General features: G+C 42.5%; 1 pseudogene; it reads right to left on the bottom strand.

Annotated features, from left to right (window-relative positions):
- Positions 1 to 478: 478 nt before the first annotated feature.
- The window catches only part of LOC136157132 (histone-lysine N-methyltransferase SETMAR-like), a 41,071-nt pseudogene continuing 15,300 nt past the window's right edge, over positions 479 to 26,249 (bottom strand).

The raw sequence follows: 26,249 nt of genomic DNA, 5'->3' as shown, positions 1-26,249 counted from the left end.
ACTTTAAAATAACTATATGACTACTTTGAAAAAAATCTCATGGGAAAATTGTACAGGAATCTAATAAATCAAATGAGGAGGTGAACTAACGGGGAACATCAGCAGAGAGTCAAAAAGGGTCAAACGGGAGTATTACAAATATAGAATGTGATTCCAGAGATTAATTCTTTTTCTGGCCTTATCAGCAGGTTGGATACAACTGAGAAAGGAATCAATGAACTTGAAGATAAGCCAATAAAAATTATACATACTGAAATCTAAAAAGAAAAAGAAGAGTGAAAAAAATATATCAAACTTGCAGAAGCTGAAGGAAAATAATAAGCGGTCTAACATACATGTCATTAAAGAAGATAAGAGAGAGAATGTAACAGAAGAAATTCCCTTTTATTCTTCTTCATTATTAGGTTGGTGCAAAAAATAATTGTGGTTTCAGAGAGTAAAATTTAAATCTTTATAACTAGGCTCAAACACATCTTTATTAATCAAAATAGGAACCATTACAGTCAAGACATTTTTGCCAATGAAAAATAAATGTTTATTCCTGCAGTATAAAAACCCAGGCCTCAGGATTTGACAAACTCTTGGAAAGCATTTTCTGCATTGTGCTAGTTGTGGAAGCACTTTCCCTGCAAAAAGTTGCTGAGATGCTTGAAGAAGTGGTAGTTGGTTGGGAAGAGGTCAGGTGAATATGGTGGATGAGGCAAAACTTCGTAGCCCAATTCATTCGACTTTTGAAGCGTTGGTTGTGCTGTGTGTGGTTGGCATTGTTGTGGAGAAGAATTTGGCCCATTCTGTTGACCAATACCGGCTGAAGGCATTGCAGTTATCAGTACATCTCATTGATTTGCTGAGCATACTTCTCAGATGCAATGGTTTCACCAGGATTCAAAAAGCTGTAGTGGATCAGACCAGCAGCAGATCACCAAACAGTGACCATGACCTTCTATTGGTGCAAGTTTGGCTTTGGGAAGTGCTTTGGAGCTTCTTCTCAGTCCAACCACTGAGCTGGTCATTGCTGCTTGTCATATAAAATCCACTTTTCATCGCATGTCACAATCTGCTCAAGAAATAGCTGTTGTTGCATATAATATGCACCTCAAGACAACACCTCAAAATGATTTTTTTTCTTTGCAATCAGTTCATGAGGCACACATTTACTGAGCTTTTCCACCTTTCCAACTTGCTTCAAATGCCAAATGACTATACAGTGGTTGACATTGAGTTCTTCAGCAAATTTTCTCATAGTTGTAAGAGAATCAGCTTCAATGATGGCTCTCAATTGGTTGCTGTCAACTTCCAATGGCCAGCCACTGCACTCCTCACCTTCAAGGTTCCTGTCTTCTTTGCAAAACTTCTTGAACCACCACTGCCATGTAGGTTCACCAGCAGTTCATGGGCCAAATGCATTATTGATGTTATGAGTTGTCCCTGCTGCTTTACACCCATTTTAAACTTGAATAAGAAAACCATTCAAATTTGCTTTTCATCTAATATAATTTCCATAGTCTCAGTTCAGTTCAGTTCAGTCGCTCAACTGTGTCTGACTCTTTTGTGACCCCATGGACTGCAGCACACCAGGCCTCCCTGTCCATCACCAGCTCCCGGAGTTTACCCAGACTCATGTCCATTGAGTGGGTGATACCATCCAACCATCTCATCCTGTGTCGTCCCCTTCTCCTCCTGCCCTCAATTTTTCCCAGCATCAGGGTCTTTTCAAATGAGTCAGTTCTTCACATCAAGTGGCCAAAGTATTGGAGTTTCAGCTTCAACATCAGTCCTTCCAATGAATATTTAGGACCAATCTCCTTTAGGGTGGACTGGCTGGATCTCCTTGCAATCCAAGGAACTTTCAAAAGTCTTCTCTAACACCACGGTTCAAAAGCATCAATTCTTCAGGGCTCAGCTTTCTTTATAGTCCAACTCTCACATCCATACATGACTACTGGAAAAACCATAGCCTTGACTAGGTTGGTCATAACTTTCCTTCCAAGGAGTAAGCGTCTTTTAATTTCTTGGCTGCAATCACCATCCACAGTAATTTTGGAGCCCAAAAAAATAAAGTCAGCCACTGTTTCCACTGTTTCCCCATCTATTTGCCATGAAGTGATGGGACCAGATGCCATGATCTTAGTTTTCCAAATATTGAGCTTTAAGCCAACTTTTTCACTCTCCTTTTTCACTTTCATCAAGAGGCTCTTTAGTTCTTTTTCGCTTTCTGACATAAGGGTGGTGTCATCTGCATATCTGAGGTAATTGATATTTCTCCCGGCGATCTTGATTCCAGCTTGTGCTTCATCCAGCCCAGCATTTTGCATGACATATTCTGCATATAAGTTAAATAAGTAGGGTGACAATATACAGCCTTGATGTACTCCTTTTTGCTTCCTGACCTGCATACAGATTTCTGAAGCAGGTCAGATGGTCTGGTATTCCTATCTGTTTCAGAATTTTCCACAGTTTATCATGATCCACACAGTCAAAGGCTTTGGCATAGTCAAAGCAGAAATAGATGTTTTTCTGGAACTCTCTTGCTTTTTTCGATGATCCAGCGGAAGTTGGCAATTTGATCTCTGGTTCCTCTGCCTTTTCTAAATCCAGCTTGAACATCTGGAAGTTCATGGCTCACATATTGTTGAAGCTTGGCTTGGGGAATTTTGAGCATTAATTTACTAGCATGTGAGATGAATGCAATTGTGCGGTAGCTTGAACATTCTTTGACATTGCCTCTCTTTAGGATTGGAAAGAAAGCTGACCTTTTCCAGTCTTGTGGCCATTGCTGAGTTTTCCAAATTTGCTGGCATACTGGATGCAGCACTTTCATAGCATTGTCTTTTAGGATTTGAAATAGCTCAACTGGAATTCCATCACCTCCACCAGTTTTGTTTGTAGTGATGCTTTCTAGGCCCACTTGACTTCAGATTCCAGGATGTCTGGCTCTAGGTGAGTGATCACACCATCATGATCATCTGGATCATGAAGATCTCTTTTGTACAGTTCTTCTGTTTATTCTTGTCACCTCTTCTTAATATCTTCTGCTTTTGTTAGGTCCCTACCATTTCCATCCTTTATTGAGCCCATCTTTGCATGAAATATTCCCTTGGTAGCTCTAATTTTCTTGAAGAGATCTCTAGCCTTTCCCATTCTATTGTTTTCCTCTATTTCTTTGCACTGATCATTGAGGAAGGCTTTCTTTATCTCTGTGTTATTCTTTGGAACTCTGCATTCAAATGGGTATATCTTTCCTTTTCTCCTTTTCTTTTTGCTTCTCTTCTTTTCACAGCTATTTGTAAGACCTCCTCAGAGAGCCATTTTGCCTTTTTGTATTTCTTTTTCTTGGGGATGGTCTTGATCCCTGTCTCCTGTACAATGTCACGAACCTCCATCCATAGTTCATCAGTCACTCTGTCTGTCAGATCTAGTCTCTTAAATCTATTTCCCACTTCCACTGTATAATAAATTTAAAATAAACAGCAAGTAATAAGTCATCAGCAAAAAACATAAAGTGAGAAACCTGCCTTAGAATGATGGTTAACCTAAACACATTTATTTAGAATGTATTCCAATATCAAATGGCAAATTTCAACAAACTGCTATTACTCTTGCACCAACCTAATAATTATTTTTCTCTGCCTTCAAATTTCTATGTTTAGATTTCAGCAATTTGACTATGGAGTACGTGTGTCTGTGCATTATATTTTTCCTGATCTGGTTACACCAAGCCTCTTACTTGTGAGCTTTCATTAATTTTAGACAATTCTTGGTCATTATCTCTACAAATATTTCAAGTATTTGGATTTGCTTAAAGAAATGAAGAGTGAAAAATCATAAAACTAAAGGCAAATAAATAGAATATTTTTAGTCTCAGATGAGAAAATATCTTAAGTTGGTAAAAGTAGTGCTAGGAGTAAATAATAGTGGTTGGTCTTCTAACTAGTTAGTTCTTTTCTAGACATCCCAGAAATAGCCCAGTCCATCACCTAACCCACTGCTCCTGTTTCTTCTCAATAAGTCCAAGGCCCCACTACTCCTTATGGTTCAAGATATCATCAGAGGTTGTCCCTGTTGATAAGAAGAGGAAGACCCCCATCATGTCTGCTCAGCCCACCCCTGGTTCTAACCTGCTGGATGGGCAGCTCCTTGACAGCACAGACTCATCTCCCATGGACAGCATCCTCAAGCCCATCCCAGCTGTGTACCCACTCTTTCCCTCTAGAACCTTCGATGACACTTCAAGACCTTCCTAGGCCAGCATTAGGGCAGCCAGGATGGCAGCAAAGTCCACTGCCGGGGTCCAGCCTCGGCAGGATCCAGGGGGTACCCTCAGGATGAACGGCGTCGGCGAGAGAGAGAGATGTGAGACTAGCCTTGATAGGGCCAAGTCTGTGTTTTACTCTTTGACAACCGGTTTTATATCCTTTCACAGAACGTTTTCAAAGTACAAGATGCTTGCTCATGATTACACAGGATTAGCATTACATCATTTAGAGTTTTAGGAAGAGTGGGAATTTTTTGCTTTCTAATTCTATAGTAATTGTTAGCACATGATCTTCTGGCCTTGAGGCTATTAACATTTTATGCAGGTCAGGTGATTGTAAACCTATTTTCCGTTTTTTATGGTGACCTTAACTGAAAGGTAACAGGGTCGTAGGGAAGTAGTACAGAGTAGAATTATATTCTTGTTAATACAAAAATTAATCTTTCTGCAAAAGTTGTCAGTTGCGTTTATCTAAGAAGTTTACCCCATACAGACTCTGCGGCTTCAGTGAGGCAGCTTCTGCCTAGTACTCCTGGCTGACAATTAACAACCATCTCATTGTTACCACACTAGGGCTAAGTTCTTATTTCCCTAGATCTTTAACTATATTAACAATGGTTTTTATAACACAACCTTAGCACATTAAAGGCAAAAATACAGCAAGCAAAAACACAGCAAGTAAATCACAACCCAATAACCACCTATAGAATAAATTTTCTTATGTTTTCTAATAGGACTCCTTTACCCCTTAAAAGGGCTCTATATCTATTAGGGCTTTTATATAATCAGGTTCTTTATGCTATTTTATGATTAGGATATTATAAGCAATCATGCATATTAGTACCAAGGGCATAAAGGCATTTGGCTAACAAACTACCAGCAAAGGAGTTTAAATTAAAACACTCCTTTCACCCTAAATAATTTCATAAAATACCACCACCTGGGAAACTTATTGATTAAAATTCTAAATTGATTCTTATTTGGGAAGAGATTGGGAAGGCCTTCCTGCCTGTGTCAGAGGAACTAGGGAGTAGTCCATTGAGGCAGGCATCAGAAAGACAGATATCATCTTTAAGGTGAGAGCCGGGGGCAGCTTTCCGAAATCCCTGAAAACCTGATTTGCCTTGCCTGTCAGGCTTTCTCCTCGTGACCTTGTCATGGGTGGGATCTCATGAGCTGGCCTTTTCGAAAAACCCCTGAAAACCTGATTCGCCTTGCCCATCAGGTGTTCTCCCTTACGGCCTTGTTAGGGGCAGGGTTTCGTGAGCTGACTTTTTCGAAACCCCTGAAAACCTGATTCACCTTACCCGTCAGGTTTTTCTCCCCTATGGCCTTTTTAGGGGTAGGGTCTCGTGTGTTGGCTCCCGGCAGTCCACACCCCAGGAACTACCCACAACGATGGGTGCATGAGAGACCAGTGGTGAGTGCTCTGACCTCCATCTTTCAGGGGAACATTCTCCGTGCTTCTCATACATCTTAGCAAAATCGAGCTCCGCTTCTCACAGTAACACACTCTCATTTTTTGTTTTCTGTTTTTAATACACTCTCGTTTTGATTCTTTCTCCTCCCTTGTCTCATCCTCCTGCCTCCTGGGATGACCTCGCAGAAGATCACCTGCACCCAGCTGTGGTCTCAGGCTTTGCTCCAGCCAAAACAGGCTCCATATTGATGACTCAGGACCTCGGCGTCTTCTGGCTTCATCAGTCCAGAAAGAGCGTTTGTCGTTGCCCCAGTCTCACCAGGGAACAGCTGCATGTGTCAGCAAGAACCACTCGACTTGCTCTTCTGAAGAAGTGAGCCAGTCGCTCATTCCAGGGAGAAGGGGGGTGTCAGGGTGAGTGCTGCCCTCCCAGGGACCAGTTACTGCTCTGCATTCCTTCCACTGACATTAATGCCCAGAGGAGCCAAGAACATGTGGTCTAGGAGCCAACTGTCCTAAGCTATCTTCCGCACACAGATACACAGTGCAGCGCCTAAAAAGGGGAAATCGAATCATGGCAAATTTATGGCAGGTTTCGGACCTGGACTGTCCTCAACCCATCTTTCTGTGCTTCTCAGAGTGGAGAGTCTGGGCCAGTGCCCCAGAAGCCAGTGACCCTTGTGACTGAAAGGACTGAAAGCGGGAAGGACCATGACAAGCCTGGCAGCTCCCCGGGCAGCATGGCCAGCCAACACCCCCTCCCTCTCGGTGCACTCTGACCCCTGCAGTGCGTCACCTCTCCTCGGGAGCCTGACCACCAATCCATCAAGAGAAAAGACAGCCCTCTCCCTTTTAAGAACAAAACATCTTCTCAGAGCACTGGACTCAGGGCTGTTCAGAGACTCGTGGGGGATTCCCAAGGAAGCCATGGGACAGCTTAGAGCTTTGCAACTCCTGCAACCCCAGGCTAAATCCCACTGAGAGCCGCCTGTGTGCAAATAAGGCACCAAGAGAGATTCAGAGATAAGGAGACTCAGGCCCTACTCTCACCGAGAGTTCAGTCTAATGGGACAAAAGACAGCTAAGAGCGCCGGAAGATGATGCCCTCAGGCTTTTCCGAAAAGGACTCAACTCCCTTTAAAGTTCACAAAACAGCGGAGGATTGAATCATGATACATGCTATCGGGTATAACTGTGGAGCCATATTTCAAGTGGAAAACCGAGTTAACAGTGCCTCAAATCCAGAAAGGGCAAAATTGAAAATAACTGAATTTAGAAATAGTACCTAGTTAGAGGGCTTCCCAGGTGGCATTAGTAGTAAAGAATCTACCTACCAATGCAGGAGCCACAAGAGACTCAGGTTTGATCCCTGGGTCAGGAAGATCCCCTGGAGGAAGAAATGGCAATCTGCTCTAGTAATCTTGCCTGGAAAATCCCATGGACAGAGGAGCCTGGCAGGCTACAGTCCACAGGGTTGCAAAGTGTCAGACGCAACTGAACATATATACAGACACCCCTCTAGTTAGAGCTTCTTGTGCCTGTAGGAAGTTTGCAAACTGGGAGCTTTCAAATTTAAAGCTGACATGATGCTCAGGGGTGTGACGCTACAGGGTGGTTTATAAAGTGAAAATGAGGTGATTATTGACACCCCTTTACAAAGATAGGTGATGATGGGGGGGTTGGCTTCCAGATGGCAGGGGATTGGTTTAAAGTGGTTCTCTCAAAAAATATATAAGTAAATAAATAAAGTGATTCTCTCATACCCTTTTAGGAAGGTGACTCAGGTTTCTTCTAAGATTATCAGAGACATTTACAAGAAATAACCCAAGTATAAGCTAGATTCAGTTCTGCTTATGTGGCTCATGGGAATTCTCAAGTCTGGTCTCCTTGTGGTATTTCATTTTGGTAATGGACACTAAGAGACATGGAGACTAGGGAGAATTGTAATGAAGGTCCAAAGTGTGTTTTTTCTTATGGGAAAAGAAGCATTGTCTCTGAGTTCTGCCCAGGCCCCTAGGAAGCCTCGATCCAAGAAAGCACCTCCTTCTATACAGTGGAGCAATGAAGAGAGTCTGCCTTCTGCTACAGGCCCTGGACCAGCCTCCAGCATCCAGGGGAGCAACTCACTCAGCATAGCTTAGGGACCAACACAGAACCCCAGTCATGACATTACCTTTAAAAGCCATGAAACTTCTTTAAAAAAATGTGAATCTGAACCCCAGAGAGATGCTATGATTAAAGATGGGATGAGAGTGCATTCTCCTAAAACCCTCTTGACCTTGTGGAAAGCTTCTCCGAGGTGCCCTGACATGTTCAGCTACATCACCTGGGCTTCTCCAGTCTTGAAAGATGTTCCAGCCCCATGAACCTTCTCTCAGCACATTCCCAGGCTTAATTGAAGATGAGGCAAATTCTTCAAAGCTTCTGCCTGGAGAGGTGCGGACTGACCTTAGTGACTGGCTGTCCAAAAGAATGGGGCAAAAATGATGTTCTAACGATTCTGAGCCTAAAACATTTTGCCAGAGAAAGACAAATATCTATATTGCTTATATGGGAATCCTTTTTTTAAAAAATGATACAAATGAACTTATTTACAAAACAGAAACAGACTCACAGATTTAAGAGAATGAATTTATGGTTACCAGGGGGGAAGAGAAGGGGATTAGGGAGTTTGAGATGGACATGTACACCCTGCTATATTTACAATGGATGACTAAGGAGGAACTACTGTATATAGCACAGGGAACGCTACTCAATGTCATGTGGCAGCCTGGATGGCAGGGGAGTTTGGGGGAGAATGGAGACATGTATAAGTACAGCTGAGTCCCTTTGCTGTCCACCTGAAGATAACACTGTTAACCAACTATACTCCAATATAAAATAAAAGCTTAAAAAAAAAAGAAGAAGTCCTGCAACTTCTGTCTGGGACTCTCACAGGAACTTTCATTCTATGGTCACTCCCACTCGGAGCCTGACCTCCATGCTGTGAAAGGCCAAAGCCACGTGGAGGCCACACACTCATGCTCCAGTGACAGTCTCAGCCCTGCCAGCCATGTAGGCAAGGCATCTTAAATGTTCCACCCCATCAGGTCCACAAGTAACTGCAGCCCAGCCTCCTCTGACAGCAACTACACAACAACAGACCCGCCCAGATAAGCCCAACCAACCTGCAAAATCACGAGAAATAATACCAAATTCACTTTGTGAAGCCACGAAGTTTGGTGTCATTTTTAACCAGCAAACAGATAAAAAGGGTCCAGGTATAGGAGACATTGCTAAGAATCAAGTTCCCTGCCCACAATAAGGGCTGGTCTCCTCATCCAGCTACCCCGTCCTTCACAGTTCTGCATGCCTCCTGGGCACCTGGGAAATACAGGAGGAACTCCTGGCTTCCACATTCCTGCAAAATGCAACAAGTGCACAGCAAAGTTGGGAGTGCCTAGGGAGACTCTCAAGTTCAAGGGCCTCGCTGTGCAAAGAACCTGAAGCTCAGAGAGATAGGGGATAAGCTGGTGACAAGGCCAGGGCTGCAGGCTGGTGTACCTGACTCCTGTCCCATGCTTCCGATGAAGCTCCCTCCTGCAGCTTCGTGCTGCCTCCTCACCCGTCCTGGAGCGAAGTAGACAGTGTCTTGAACACAGATTCAGCCACGCAGAACTTTCCCGGCAGAGTTACTCTGAAAACTGCAGGAATGCTGTTTGCAGGAGACCTTAGATTAATCTGCTTGCCACAAGCTTATCGCACTGCTTAGAAGGGGCAGTCTGCCAAGTGAAAGTGAAAGTCGGTCAGTCGTGTCTGACTCTTTGTGACCCCAGTCCATGGAATTCTCCAGGCCAGACTACTGGAGTGAGTAGCCTTTCCCTTCTAGAGGGGATCTTCCCAACCCAAAGATTAAATCCAGGTCTCCCACATTGCAGGTGGATGCTTTACCAGCTGAGCCACAAGGTAAGCCCCATCTGCCAAATGATGCCCCTTAAAATTGACTCATTACACCTTCTTTGAGCATCTACCATGCCCCAGGACATGAGTTAGGTAGACATAAAGTACTCGAGAGTAAACAAAGGAATCACTTCTGGAAAGCGATTGGCCAAGGCCAGGTCACAGATGAGGTCTGCTTGCATGCCTTGAGATGAGTCCTCCACCAGCACTGTCTGTCTGTGACAGGCTGCGGAGTCATCAAGGGGCCACTTCTGGGGAGCAACTCAAGGCTTCCCAAAGGGTAGTATTTGAATTCGCTTTGAAGAATATGCAGGAATTGACAACACAGGTATGGGATGAGGGTACAGGCAGAAAGAAAGAGAAGACAAAGGTATGAAGGAGTCAAAATCCCAAGTGTGCCTCAGACCTGCAAGTGTTCTGTTAGGGTTGTGGTGGATGGAGATAAGATTGAGAAGCTGAGATTGGACAGGGCAGATTACAAGTCAGTAATAGGGTTAGGAATTTCAACCTGCAGGAAAAATCAGACCCTGTACACCAACCAGTAACAGGACACATCTGTTTCACAACAGAGACTTTGACAATGGAGAGAATAGATGGGAACACCATGAGTCAACTCTTGCTGAGTAACGAATACCCCAAAATGGCAGTGGTATACAAAAATAAGCGCTTATTTCTTGCGTGCACTGGCATTTTGGCTAAGAAGGGCTGATCTTGCCTGGGATTGGCCGGGCTTGCCTCAAGATAATGCGTGCAATTCAGTTCTGCTCCATGTAGCTCTCATCTTTCTTAAGCGGAAGCTATCCTGGGCATTTTCTCCTCACAGTGAGGGCAGAAGTGCAAAAGGCAAGCCCAGCAGCACAAGTACACTTCAAACCTGGACTCCTGACCCACAGAAACTGTGATATAATACACTGGTGTTGCTCTAAGATGTCTTCTCTGCTGAGCACACTTTCCCAGCAGTGGATCTTCAAATTTTGGTGTTTCGTTTTGTTTTTTTAACTTTTTTGGCCATGCCACACAGCATGCAGAATCTTATTTTCCTGACCAGGGATCGATCCCATGCCCATTGCAGTGGAAGTGGGGAGTCTTAGTCACTGGATCAACAGAGAAGGCGCTAATTTTGTTGTATTTTGCAATCTGGACAGGCTAAGAATTTCCAAAACTTCAGGCCCTTGTTCTTTTATTTAACAAGTCTTTCCATCAACTGATTTCTTTCTTCTCAGCAAAAAAGGAACTAGGCTGTCTCTTTAATACTTTGCCTGGAAATCTCTTCAGGCATTAATAATATCCACATTCATCCCTTACAGATTCTATTCTCCACACAACTATAGAACAAAACTCAGCGAAGTTTTCTGCCACTGTGTAACAAGAGTCTCCTTTCCTCCCTATCCTATCACATGCTACTGGTTTCCTTCTGAGTCCCTTCCTCACCAGAAGGACTTTGAGTATTCATTTTCCCACCAATGTTCTCAGCTTTCCCAGTAACTCAGGGCTAAAGAATCTGCCTGCCAATGCAGGAGATGCAGGTTCAATCCCTGGGTCAGGAAGATTCCCTGGAGAAGGAAATGGCAACCCAGTCCAATATTCTTGCCTGGAAAATCCCATGGACAGAGAAGCCTGGCAGGTTACAATCCATGGGGTCATAAAAGACTTGGACACGACTTAGCAACTAAACAACAGGAACAACTGATGTTCTGTTTGTTACAATAGAGGTATTTTTCTGGGTCACACAGGTTTCTACATCATGCTCCTTGCTTCCCCATCAGTCTTGCTAACAATAGTCTGTTCAAGGCAACTTGACCTCTTCTATCATGGTCCTTTCAGCCTTTACCCATCACCCAATTCCAAATCCACTTCCACATTTTTAGATATTTGTTACAGCAGCACTCCACTTATAGGTACGAAAATCTATATTACTTTCCCATTGCTGCTGCAGTGAATTGCCACAAACTTTGTGGTTTAAACAACAACAACAAATATCCTCTTTTACGGTTCTGGTGGTGAGAAGTCTACAATCCACAGATCAGCCTAGTTGTATTCCTTCTGGAGGCTTTAGGGTATAATCCATTACTTGCATTTTTCAGCTTCTAGAGGCTGACTGAATTACTAGGACCATGGCCTCTTTCATTCCAACCTCTTGCTTCTGTCTCCAACTGTGAACTCTGTCTCCATTCAGAGGGATGCTTGTGATTATATTGGGCTCATCCAGATAACCCAGAAGAATCTCCCCATCTCTAGAGCAACAAGTTAATCACATGTACAAAGGTCCTTTTACCACATAAAGTGATATAGTCCCAAGTTCCAAGGATGAGGATGTGGATATGTTTGTTCATTGTTCAGTCGCTAAGTCTGACTCTGCGACCCCATGGTCTGCAGTGCGCCAGGCTTCCCTATCCTTCACTATCTCCCAGAGTTTGCTCAAATTCATGTCCATTGAGTCAGTGATGCCATCCATCACATCCTTGGGAGTCCATTGTCTACCTGACCGACAGTGTAAGAGTGAGTAAGTGGCTATGCATTTGCCAAAACTGATAAAACTTTACAGTGCAGAATTATGAGGGGAAAATGCAGACAAATCCCAATAGAGGAGTATCTTTCAAATATACCTTGTCAGTCTTCCTCAAGACTGTCAGGAGACTTCCCTGGCAGTCCAGTGGTTAAGAATCCGCCTTGGAATGCAGGCAATGCAGGTTCCATCCCTGGCCAGGGAACTAAGATCCCACATGTTGAGGATAAACTAAGCCCTGTGACACAACTCAAGAGTCCGTGCTCCATGATGCAGATCCTGGGTGCCACAACTAAGACCCAACACAGAAAAATAAATATTTCTTTTAAAAAGACTGCCAAGATCATTAAAAACAGGGAAGTCTGAGAAACTACTGCAGCCAAGAGTAGCCCAAGGAAACACGATGAATGTATTGTGGTACCTGGATGGGGTCCTGGAATAGATAAAGGATAATAGGTTAAAGCTAAGTAAATCCGAATGAAGTATGGAGTTTAGTTAATAACAATGTATATGTATTGGTTCACTATCATGACAAATGCACTATGTTAGCAGTAAATAATAAGAGAGTGAACTTGGTTTGGAATACTTGGGAACTTTGTACCACCTTTGCAATTTCCCTATAAATTTAAAACTGCTATAAAATTTAAAAGGTTGTCTTAGAAAAAATAATACGGGGTCATTCAAGTGTTTCAATTGGGAAAAGTACCATGACAATCCTAGGGTTTGGGAAACAGTCCTGTTGGATTGGGAAAGGGAAGGGCTGGCATCCAAGGGGTCACCTGGATCCATTGTGGTTGGTGATGATGGCCTTGATCAGAGTCTGATCTTACCCCCAGGTAAGATCTTACCTGATCTTACCATTGAGGATCATGATGAACTAACTACAAGGGACCATACCTCATTTGAGGTACCAGACTCCTTGGTTAGATAGGTTGAGATGGCTGTGTGTTTTGAATTTGAAACAAATACCAAGGTGAACAGACATCAAAAGCCCAGCTCTAATTGTTCAGAAGTGTACAGTTCAGTGAACTGTAGAAATGGGGTCTCAACAGGTGCTACTGAAAGAGGCCCAAGAGTCTTCTTGAATAGCTGAACATTAGGGACAGATAACCCACATTTTCATCTATCCCTAAACCCTCTTTACCATGACTCTGACTTGTACCATTGTTGTTGAATAATATCCTTCAGTCCTTATCATAAAACATGTCCCAGGCTTGCTTCTGAGAGAGATTGAAAACCCCAGCAAAGTAAGTTTTGGTCAAATCCATTCAGCTTTAGTGTTCAGTCCCCCACAGAAACGCAGGTCAATCATGATGCAATTTGTTGAAAGCCTGCCTTTTAGACAGAAGCATCAGCTAATACAGGAGAAAAAAGAAGCACAGGCATGATGATGGTGCCTTGCATTTGCAAAATGGAGCCGTCAGCCACTTGGCTCAGGTGAGGTGTTTTGAAGTAAACATATGAAATTGAGCAGTTTCTGTCAGCTGAAGATTAGAAGGCAGAAGTTAAAAGCAGGCAGTTTTCCCTTCACAAATGACATGCAGTGCTCAGAGAGCTCTTTGTAAAGCTTCACGGGATGGTGGTTATTTAGTGTTCCTTGCACCTAGAAAACAGAAGGCTCCTCTGGCCGTATTACCCATGCATAAAGCAGGGATCATGTTCTGTTCAGGCACCCGTAAGCCCCCTCCCCACAATATACTAACATTACTGGGGAGAGGGAGGAAGGCAAGGTGGGATGGTGACTGTTGGAGGTTGGTTGCTTGTTTTGTTGTTCTATTTTGGTTTTGTCATGTTTAATGTCCATCCTAAAGGAAATCAGTCCTGAATATTCATTGGAAGGACTGATGCTGAAGCTGAAACTTCAATACTTTGGCCACCTGATACGAAGAACTGACTCATTTGAAAAGACCCTGATGCTGGGAAAGATTGAAGGCACGAGGAGAAGGGGATGACAGAGGATGAGATGGTTGGATGGCATCACCGACTCAATGGACATGAGTTTGAGTCAACTCCAGGAGTTGGTGATGGACAGGAAGGCCTGGCGTGCTGCAGTCCATGGGGTCGCAAAGAGTCAAACATGATTGAGCGAATGAACTGAACTGAACTGATTGTTTAGGCCTTCCTCTTGTTTCTGTAACCAGTTCATCAGCAGCTCTCCATAAACCAGGGTCAGTAATGGCCCAGAAGATTCAATTCGATACTTTACAGAACTCGAAGTCTTCACCAATAGCCTCCGCTGTAGGACAGGTGGGGTGTCCATCCCAGAAATTTGGGGGAAAAAAACAAGGAATAGAATGTCTTCAGATCATGGATTCCTCCTCGAGTAACAGACAATAGCCCAGGGCAGCCCTGTTCCTCCCTGCCCACCCCACTCCCCAAACAGGGTACCGCCTTTGCCGGAGCCCAGATGTCCCTTTCTATTTAATCCACACCTGGCTCAGGAGCTCACGTAGCCAGTTACCACCACCAACAGAGGATGGGGCCAAAGCTGTGCCAGTTTGATGCAACCCAGACAGTGAGAATCTTTGACCTTTCTCTTTAGCAAAGCAAATATTACCTACACCTGTGTATGCATGTATGCATGCATGCTAAGTCAAACCCATGTCTCTTGAGTCACAGACACAGAAAACAAACTTACGGTCACCAAAGGGGCAAGGTGGGAGGGGGAGGGGTAAATTACTGGGATTAACAGATATGCACTCCTATTATAAAGCAGATGAACAACAAGGACCTACTATAAAGCACAGGGAAGTATATTCGATATCTTGTAATAAACTTTAATGGAAATGAATATGAAAAATAAATATATGCATGTGTATATCTTTCCAAACCAACAAACCCTCTTTTACAACATGTTTTCAATAATTGTAAATCATCCTATTGTGTAGGAAAATATGCATTTATCGAATCCATTTTTTTGCCACGTTTTTTTATTATTTCCTGTATTTATAAAAGACATTTTAGTGAACATCCTTAGAACTAAATCTTTGAACAAATCTTTAGTGGTTTCCTTGGGATAAATTTCAGGACAAATAAAGGTTAGGAAACAGTGTTTTGAAGCTCTTAAAGCGTTTGCTATTCACTGCCTCGCTGAGCTTCAAAAATGAATATACCATTTTCATCTGGGTGGGGCTGCATTCCCGCTGACATAAGAGATTATTCAAGTATATTTCTGAAATGACTTCCCTCTGTTAAATGCTTTCATTTTAAAACCTGGGTTCCATATACTATTCATTGTAATTGTCAGTGAACTCATTTTTCATAGTTTATAACTATAACTTGTATGTAGGAGAATTACAGATTTTTTACCCCTATATTAGAACCCCAGTCATATTTCTGTAGTCTCTTACAACAGCGTTCTGGTTGACCATTTAAAATTTCCCAAATAGAAAATGATACAACTGGTAAATGATAATAATGTCCTCTGTAAATCTTCCCTTCCAGAACTTATTCCTCATTATCTGTCACACTTCTTTGACTAATGCCGCGTAAAACAATATTGAATTACGGTCGGGACTGTGGCAGTCTTTTCTTGTTTCTGACTTTAATGAGACTGTCTCCAATGTTCCTCCATTAAATGTGATGCTTTCTCTTAATTTAAGATTGATGTTTTAATCAGTAAGCAATCGTTCAGCTGTTTTCAGTAACAGAAAACTAAATTTCAACTGGTTGATACAGTAAATTAGAAGCCCCCCCATCCCCCAACACCGCCCCCCCCACCCACCTCCACAAGCTCAGACAAGCCTTGATTTAGCCAATCACCTTCTCCTCATTTTAGGTCCAAGACTTCTTCCTCTCCTGCCCATCGCAGCAGTCAGAGGCCTCCCACAGCTGCAGTTTTCTTGTTCACATACAACAGAAAGAGAACATCTCTATAGGTAGCTGCTTTCAAATGAAATGTCCTTATGTCACACTGGTCCCATGGATAGTCACTTATTTATTCCTAAATAGCGGCTGTGGCCAAGCAAACAGGTTATGTTAATTGATTAAGTCAATTATAAAATAGTCATGGGATGACCCCAAAACAGTTCATTTCCCTAGGATCATCTTTATCAAAATTAAGGACCCACGTGTCTCTTCTCGGTTCAAAGAGTTCTATCAGAAACAGAGATTGACGTTCATCTAATGCCTCTTCAGCATCTATGCTCTCTTTCCTGGCATCTTTCTTCAGGTAATTATAATTGTTTCTACACTTCAAGATCCTCCAAAGTGATTCTTCTTAGAATTTCTTGCAATACCTTGTAGAGCTCTTTTACCCAGGAGGCATTCAATAAATACCTCAAAAATTTCAAAAAAAATCCAGCTGGGATCTGGCCTCCTGGGAACCTGGTAACTAACAAGAGCCCCAGTAGCCCAAGAGCTTTAAGTCTATGGGACAACACGTTAGCTTTAAAAACATTCGTGTTGACTATATATATATATATATATATATATATATATATATATATATATATGTGCTTAATGTTGTCCTAGCCTGTGATGCCACAAATTTTACGACCTCTAAGTCAATAGGACACCTTAGCTATTAAAAGATTCATGTTGAATATATATATACTTAATGTTGTCCTAGCCTGTGATGCAAAAAACATTAGGAATCCAAGCTACCCCTTCAACCTGGTTTCTACCCAAGCTGAGTCTGGTTGTCTGTGCCATGTCCTGCAGAAACTCAGGCGGTGTCCACCACTGCATCAAGGCTCCTGCTCCCCAAATGCCCCTTCCCATGTCACTGCATGTCCTGTTTATTTATGAACTTGTCTCCCCTTTAAGCTCATTTAGGACAGGCTTTCTGTATCTGATTTGCATTTGTGTCAAGCTGAGCAGAATACTTGTGTTTGAAGACAATATTTACCGGAAATTATTTTACTCAGAAACATTTTGAAATATCACCTCTCCAGCCATGAATTTCTAGGTCACTGGCTGGGCCTAAGCAAAACATTCAATACCTGAGGGAGAAAATGATTTGAGTTTTATTTTCACTTGGATGTTATTGTATCCTTAGATAGTACTCGGCTCTCCTGGCCCCCCAGGAAATACTTAAAAATGATGCCTTCTGTTGGTTCAAAGTTTTAATGGGGTCACTGTAAGTTTCATCTATCAAAAACATTTCCAAAACTCAAACCTCAGTTTGCTGGTAGATGTTGTAGGGGGAGACATTCAGCTTTTACTGTATCATTGCTGGACCAAGGTTGCTTCAGGTTTGACCAACAATAAATCATCAGCTGAGAAATGGAAGAAGCAGACATGTGATTGGCAGAAATTCGTGGAAGTTGCTTAAGCTACTGACCAGTGTCTGCAGGTAGAGATCACTCTGCATGTCCACTATTCCTGGTGTAGAGTTATTTAGAAACATAGTGTTTCCCTGGCTTGGGACCTTGTGCATGTCTTTGCATTAGACATTGTGTGACTCTGAATCCTCCTTGGAAATGTGAGCCTAAAATATATTCCACAGACTTGTAATGTGAAACTGTCATTTCAGATCACAGTGGTGATAAAGGAGCATGTGCACTGGGGTAACTGGATGGTGGTAAATGTGAAAATGTGACCCTAGTCAGCAAACATGTTTGTAACTCTTCTCATTTCTGGAGATTAGCCACGTCTGCTTGCCTTGATGGAGCCGAAGACAGTTGGGGAAATGTGCAATCACTGGATACATTTTGGACTGTCTATCTGAACATCCCAGATGGTGAAATAAGATTTTCAACCTCTGCCTGAATCTGTTTTAGTTCAACCTCAACCCTCACTCTTTTTGCCCACATTTAAGGCCATGTGTTCCCTTCCAGGGTTTTTTAGAATCACTGAAATTTGTACAGTCAATAGATCCATAGAAATCAGAGCTGCACTGGACCTCAGAGAGCCTCATTCCACAGAAATGAACCCAGGTGAGCATCCAGACAGACCAGATAATTTACAAAGTTTACACACCTGGTTAGCACCCAAGGCAGCACCATTAGTCTAGTCTCCCAATCCCAAGATGAGCATTCTTTCCACAGGGACTCAAAACTGTTACTTTGGCTTGCAAGGACCCCCATCAATCACTAATGACTTTTGGCCACATCAGAATCAGTGATTTTGCCACTGATCTCCCACCAACCCAACATGGATTCTTTGGAAAAGTGTCCATGTGGTTTTACCAGTTATACATGAAGCCACATCTGCTGATGGATGACAAGTCACCCATCAGAAGAATTAAACTACTGTGTCATTTTATATTCACAGCCCTCCCTGGTGTTACACGTGTTATTGTTTCCACATTATTGATTGTTTTCACCCTCTGAGAACATAACAGTTAAAGTTCTCCCCACTGAGTTCTCTAAAAACAAAACTTGCTAAACATTCCCCAAACCCAATTCAATTGAAGTCCAGGAAGAAAAAATGTGAGGGCTTTAAGCAAATTTAAATTTTTCCAGTTTTTATGCCAGAAAACAAGGAACTTTGGTTTGTAGGGGACCTTGTCAAAGGCCAGGCAGAGGTTGGCTCTAGAATAAACACGATCCCAAATGTTGGGGTACCAATTCTATGGAAGTTGTGTTCAGAATTGGTTATTGGTAAGGTTTCAGTTCAGTTCAGTCGCTCAGTCGTGTCCGACTGTTTGCAACACTACGAACCGCAGCACGCCAGGCCTCCCTGTCCATCACCAACTCCCAGAGTCCACCCAAGCCCATGTCCATTGTGTCGGTGATGCCATCCAACCATCTCATCCTCTGTCATCCCTTTCTCCTCCAGCCCTCAATCTTTCCCAGCATCTGGGTCTTTTCAAATGAGTGAGCTCTCCGCATCAGGTGGCCAAAGTATTGGTAAGGTTTGGCCCCCTTCAAAAAAAATGGTTGTTCTTGGGGTCAGTCAGCCAGGAAGGAAACTGAAGAGAGGATCCATAGGACTCTTGCTTCCTATCTCCTGGCTTTGAGGAGCTGAGATATCCAAGTGTGTGGGACTCACTTATAGGGACTGAGGTTGTACCTACCACTTGGGGATGCAAATGCATCTTTGAGAACCTCATAAAAGTTGTAGACTCCATTCCCAGGAAAATGCACATTCAATTACAATTTTAGGGCATCAGTGGACCTTGCTGAAGTTCAACCATGGACCTCCCAACATCCACCCAGGATCTGATATAACAGCAAGCTGGGGCCTAAGGGGAAGTGCATCTTCTGCAGAGCACCCCAAGAATAAACAAAAACAAAACAAAGCCCAAAGGAAACCATACATCATGGCCGGATTATCTACATTCCTTTCAGCATCTATTTCCATCATACTATCCAAAAGACTTCAGGGAAATTTTGTTGAGTGTCAGGCTTTTTCAAATATACAATTAAGGAGAAGGGCTATGACCCTGCTCAAGCCAGAACATGGGTGAGAAATCCCCAAGAAGGTTCCTGTTGGGAGGACAAGATCTAGGCTGTGTGGTCCAGTTACCCCCCACAACAGAAAACATACTCCTTGAACAATCCAGGTTTATTTTTCCATTCAGGAAGATGCATGTGTTTCACCACTGACTGTGAAATCTCTCCACATCAGTGAGGATACTTCAACACATCCTCAGCAAACTGGTCCTCTAAGTTGAGCTGATTCTTCATAGAGGTTCAAGCTACAGCTAAAACTGGATCCCTGATTTTAGGTCTTCTTAATCTTGTTTACAAAAGATATAATGGATTTTATTTAAAAAATTGATTATGCTTTCTGACATGGGCCTGAAGGTGGGGATTTAACATAAAAACCACTTACCTCTCAGTTCCTTTGAAGATTCCACTTGGCAGATGAAGGCTTTGGTGAGTGGGTGACTCCAGTTTTTACATGTTGTTGAACTGAATTTCACATAGTGCTTATGGTTTATGTTGCTGGCCAAAATCTTGGTTTTCTTTGCCCACTGAAATTGAATACAAAGTATGGAGGCAAAGTTTGGAGGAAATAGAAAGGTGGCTTTAATTCTTAGCAGGCAGAGAGGGGAATACAGTAGGTTCATGCCTCAAGAACTGTGCCCACCCCCATGAGGAATCTAGGGGCTTATATAAGATGAGGGGGCTCACAGTCAGGAGCCAGTAATGAGGAACAAAGGCGATAGGATCTTGATTTCTTCCTCTTGCATGGTTTCAAAGACAGCCGTAAACTGATGTCAGTAACTCAGCGATTGAGTCTGGCAGTTTCGTGACTCTGCAGCCTTCTTTCTGATATGTAACTATAAGGTGCTATAAGGGTAAACACCAGATACAGGATGTATTTATTTAGCATAGAGTCAAAGGAAAAATAGGTGTGAAGTGTATAGCTCCTGCAGAGTTAGAAGGCAGGAAAGCAAACTTAGTTATAGACATGCAGGGTCAGGCCTGCTCCGGTTCTCTTATCTTCTTTGTTCTCAGGAAAGAGAAAGAGAAAAACTCATTCCTCTTTTTCCCTTTCACTGCAACATGTACAACATGAAATTGTAAACAAGTGAGACAAAGCTGAACTAGGGAACATCAGGGTGAGAGGAAATTTGCAGAGCTTTGGAATTTTCATTTAGGGACTTTGCTGAATGAAAGGGGTTAAGTCTCCGTGCTTTCATTGCCGGGTCCCTGATTGGAGGACTAAGATTCCACATGCTGCACAGCCAAAAAATTTTAAAGATTAAAAAAAAAGATTGACATTTTTGTTTAGTATTTTACTTTATTTTTTCTAATCTTGTGCCATGTACAAGCTTTTTAAAGTATTATGGAAAAGCAAGCATGGTAGTCGGGATGGGGTAGGAAAGGTGAAATAAGCCTACCATCCATCATAATATTACATTCAGACACAATACAGTTCCTTTGGGCCTGTTTCTTTCCTGTGATTTTTCTAGGTGTTTTGAGTACAGTTGAGACAAAACCCTACAAAGCAATCACCATTCTGTGAATATTTATGTAATAACTTCCGATATCATTAAAAGTATAACATAAAACATTATTCTTAGGAATTACATGATATTCTTCTGCCTGAATGCTCCATGATTTACTCAACCATTCCTTTAATTACAGGTATTCACGTTTTCAACTTCTCACTTTTTATAAACAAACCTGCAGCGGCCACCTTTGCATTTTGGCCATAAATCTGGGCCGTGTTTAGGATTATATCTTCAGGAAATCTTCTTAGAAAGAAATTTATAGGGTCAAAGGAAATGGACATTTTGAAGACTCCAGACATACACTGTGAAAATGCTGAGCTGCTTGCTTTGAAAACAGACGGACAAAGAAGACTGCCTTGACGTTAACAGGCTGGCTCAGTCATGGGTGATAGAAGCAGGAGGGCTGGGTTCACTCCCCATCCCAGGATGGAGGATTGAACCCACTAGAGACAGAAATTATTCAGTAAACAGAAGCTGTATTTAGACTTTCCTGTATTTCCCCAAGTTTTCTATGGAAAATTTATTATCAGAAAAATGATTGCGATTAAATGAGCTTATTTACAAAACAGAAACAGACTCACAGACTCAGAGAATGAGCTTAAGGTTGTTTTGAAGAAGGATGGGGAGAAGGGATAGTTGGGGAGTTTGGGATGGACATGTACACACAGTTATATTTAAAATGGGTAATCAACAAAGTCCTACTGTACAGCACAGGGAACTCTGCTCAATGTTATCTGGCAGCCTGGATGGGAGAGGAGTTTGGGGGAGAATGGATAGATCTATTTTATGGCTATGTCCCTTCGCTGTCCACCTGAAACTATCATAACATTGCTAATCTAATTAGCTATACTTCAGTATAAAAGAAAAAGTTTAAAAAAAAGGTTTAAAAATTAAATACATTTTAACATGTAATTAAAAGAATTAAGGGAAATATTTATAAATTGTGAATGAGGCTATATTCTATAGTGAAATTTAGTATGTTTATTAATCAACCACTTATTAAAGAATAAGAAAGTGAATTTTGTGTAAAATTTTTAGTTCTATGTATGTATCTATTTAGTCCTATGTATGTGTCTATTTATAAGATCACTATCTTATAGTGATCTATTTATAAGTTAAACAATGGCTTATGAAAACTTGTGATTTTGAATTTCTACCATACAAAAATTGACTAATAATTTTAATCCAACTTCGGGAAGTTTTAAAATTTAAATTAATATCTAACATGGATTTTTCTTTTCTTCAAGAAGAAGAGTAAAAGATAAGAAAGATTTAACTTGTGCCAACTCAACGCATTCTTCCTCATCCTATCTTTTTCCCACTACTGTTCAAATAAACAGCATCCTTTATAAAGAAAAGAAAAAGTCATTGTGATTATTTGGAGCTGCAAAATAAGGACACCGCCCTTGCTTCTTAAGCAATAAATAGGAGGAGAAGAACCCCTGCCCGCCTAACCTAGTTCAGTTGGCATGGTTTATAAACCTCCCTCCCTCCCAGAGCACTTCCTTAAGGGATCCTCCCCACTACTGCTCAGCAGCTCAGGTATAACTATGCCTGTCATACAAATGGAAAGATTGGGCATCCCCAGATTGAAGCATCTTACTTAAGCAATGGATGAGAAAGTCTTGTGGACAACCAGCCTCCAAAAGAACTGACATTCTTTGTTTTCAGCTCCTTTAACTTAATCTTTTTCTTGTTTACACGAAGTCTATATGCCGCTATGGAAACAGGGGCTTCCCTTGTAGCTCAGTTAGTAAAGAATCTGCCTGCAGTGCAGGAGACCTGGGTTTGATCCCTGGGTCAGGAAGATCCCCTGGAGAAGGAAATGGCAACCCACTCCAGTATCCTTGCCTGGAAAATCTCATGGACAAAAGAGCCTGGTGGGCTGCAGTCCATGGGGTCGCAAAGAGTTGGGCACGACTGGGCGACTAACACCTACTTACTTACTTATGGAAACAGAGCCCTGGTAGCCCCCAGCGTAGTACGAAGCTGAAGACAGAAAGAACAAGTACATCTCTCCTTCATTCCCGCCTTGAACATTGCCTGGTTAGGGACCAGCTGTGTTCCGGACACCCCTTTCTTTGACTTTGAATAGCATGGCAGTGGGCTACGGGTGGGCTGCTCTTTGTAACATATTCTTCTTCCCCCTGGGGAGAACTGATTGTCGGTATCAGGGTTAGATATGGTTAGATATAGAAGAGCCCCGGGGAGGGACAACAGCTTATCATAGCCCTGTGTCCATGGGGACCCCAGAATGATGTTGATAAGTGTCCATCAACTCAGGTACCTTTCTCTGATGGGAAACACCATAATCCCTAAAATGTGTATGAACCTGTTTACTCCTTTAGACACGAGACTGCTTCATACATGTTGAACTTGTGAGGTTGGTATTGTGACCATCTTCATCCCCAGAGGGGACATGGAGGCCATGTGTGGCCAAAGTTGGCTGGCTGCTCTCCCTGAGTGCTCAAGGAGACAAACTCTCCCAGACTCCTCTGTGGTTAGGAAGGGCAACTGCTTGGTCAGAAAGACTGTGGGCAGAAAGGATAGAGCCTTACTATCTCCAGTACCATCCTCCAGGCCCTCTAGTCAAATGAAGAGGATGTGATCAAGGATTCTAAGGAGGCTCCAGAAGATGGAAGCTAACGGGATCCCTGAGTCATGATGTGGAAGAGGGCCACGTACTGTTCGCTCGATTGTAATGTGAGTGAACAATGAACACCAGGGACGGGAAGTTGTAAGGAGCCTTGTCTGTTTTTGCAACATTACCTGGCCTAGCATAACACATACAAAGTGACTGGTTCAAGATCACCTACGGAGGACACTCAGTTTATACCATCGTCTTGCAACCCCTCCTGTGGAGCTTTTAAAGAGGATTGGGAAATTTTGTCTCCAATCTCCTTGCAGCCCATCTTGCTCGTGCTGGAGTAGCTGGAGGCTGGGAGCTGGAGTCATCTGACTCTGACTCCCAAACATGTCTGGAAGTTGAGGTTGGCTGCTGGCTAGGATTTCAACTATGGCTGCTGGCCAAAATAAACTAAACACAGCTTCCCCACATGTCCCTCTATGTCCCACAACATGGTGACTGAGTTCCATATGCGAGCATCCAAGGAGGACCAGATTCAAGCTGCATCATTTTTTATGACCCTCAAAAGTCACACGGTGTCAGGGACTCCCTGGTGGTCCAGGGATTAAGAATCCCCCTTGCGATGCAGAGGACGTGGGTGATCCCCTAGTCAGGGAACTAAGATCCCACAGGCCATGGAGAAATTAAGCTCCTTTGACACAACTAGAGAAACCTGAGTACGGTAATGAAGAGTCCATGTGTCGCAACAACAACAACAAAAAAACCAGCACAGACAAAATTTTTTTTTAAAGAAAGGTCACATGGTGTCACTCCCAACAAAGTCACAAGTCCATCCAGATTCAAAGGAAAGGACTGAAATCCCCACATCTCATTCTCAGGGCATTTCAGTGTTGCAGCCATCTCTGGAAATACAGCCAGTCAGCCATTGCTAACAAGACATACAGCAACATGGGACAAAAGCTTTGGTCACATTTCCCTTTTTTAACAAGGAAAAGAAAAAAAAAATGTGTGTGTTTAGAAATTTCCTGTAAATGTTCATAAGAAACAGTTGACAATAATTTCCTCCAAGAAATAAGACTGGAAATCCAGGGTGGAGGGAAAAAACTACATTTCCATCACAGACCTTTTTACGATATGAATTGTTTCTCTCACATTTGTGTTATTTTCCTAACACTAATAGAATTTTAAAGTGACAAATGGGGATATTCTGAGTTGATTATACACATTTTCCTTTTTTTTCTGTTGAAATCATTAGATTCTTTTGGAAGCCAACCAAATGATGCAAAGGAGGAAAAAAAGAGAATTTTTTTGATTTTCAATCAAGACATCAATTTTCATTTTGTGCTCACTAGACGACAATTGGGCAAAATCAGAATCACATTCACACATGCAGGAAACTCTTAATTTCTCTACAGCAGTGGGTACCCAGCAGGATGCATATTCTGGGCACCTGGAGAGCCACACAGAACAAGATTCTCTGGGCTCCACAGCTGACCTCCTGCATTCCAGCCAAGAATCTGCACCTGAAAGATTGCGCCTGTGATTCGCTACCATCAGCCCAGCCCTGGGCTTTTAAACTTGGCTTTGGAAAGAGCACAAATGGTGGCCCTGCCTCTAGGCTGTGATCCATGTGGACTCCAGCCCCACATTCCAGGTGTGGGCCACCTGACCTTATTAGGGATGCTTGTCTCAGGTTCCATCCAAAGCCACCAAATTAGAATCTACATTTTAGAGAGATTCCATCAGTAATTCTTGGGCATCAGGTGCAAGAAACACTTATGCAAAGTACATAATGCAAAAAATAGAGAACAAAACAGACAAACAGTCCCAATTTAAGCGTGCTAAGTTGCTTCAGTCGTGTCTGACTCTTTGCAACACCACAGCCCACCAGGTTCCCCTGTCCATGGGATTATTCAGGCAAGAACACTGAAGTGGGCTGCCATGCCCTCCTCCAGGGGACCGTCCCGACCCAGGGATCAAACCCACGTCTCTTGTGTCTCCTGCATTGGCAGATGGGTTCTTTACCACCAGTGCCACCCAGGAAGCCCCATCTTCATGAAGCTTATTTGATTTGGGGGAGATTAACAGTAAATGGTAGAAATGAACTTATTTACAAAACAGAAACACTAGCGGATTTAGAGAACAAACTTATAGTTAAGGGGATTGGAGGGGATGGATAGTTAGGGAGTTTGGGATTAATTAATTAATACATTGCTGTATTGAAAGTGGATAACCGACAAGGACCTATGGAATAGCATAGGAAACTCTATTCACTATTCAATACTCTCTTCAATATTATGTAACAACCTAATTGGGAAAAGAATTTGAAAAAGAATAGATACATATATAGGTGTAACATAACATTGTTAATCAGCTATACCCCAATACAAATTAAAAAGTTTAAAAAAATTAAATTAAAAGTTCAAAAATAGTGATAAGTATTATATATGATATATCTAAAGACATAGCTATAATGTATTTATGTAAGTTATAAGTAAATTGGGCTTCCCAGATGGCGTTAGTGGTAAAGAACCCAGCTGCCAATGCAGGAGCCGTAAGAGACGCAGTTTCAATCCCTGGTCGGGAAGATGTCCTGGAAGCGGGCACGGCAACCCACTCCAGTATCCTTGCCAGAAGAATCCCTGAGACAGAGGAGCCTGGCAGGCTACAGTCCATAGGGTCACACAGACT

Source organism: Muntiacus reevesi, chromosome 2, assembly GCF_963930625.1.
Source record: "Muntiacus reevesi chromosome 2, mMunRee1.1, whole genome shotgun sequence".
NCBI classification, from domain to species: Eukaryota; Metazoa; Chordata; class Mammalia; order Artiodactyla; family Cervidae; genus Muntiacus; species Muntiacus reevesi.
The sequence above is the reverse complement of the archived record's forward strand: the minus strand, read 5'-3'. Positions and strand labels throughout refer to the sequence as shown.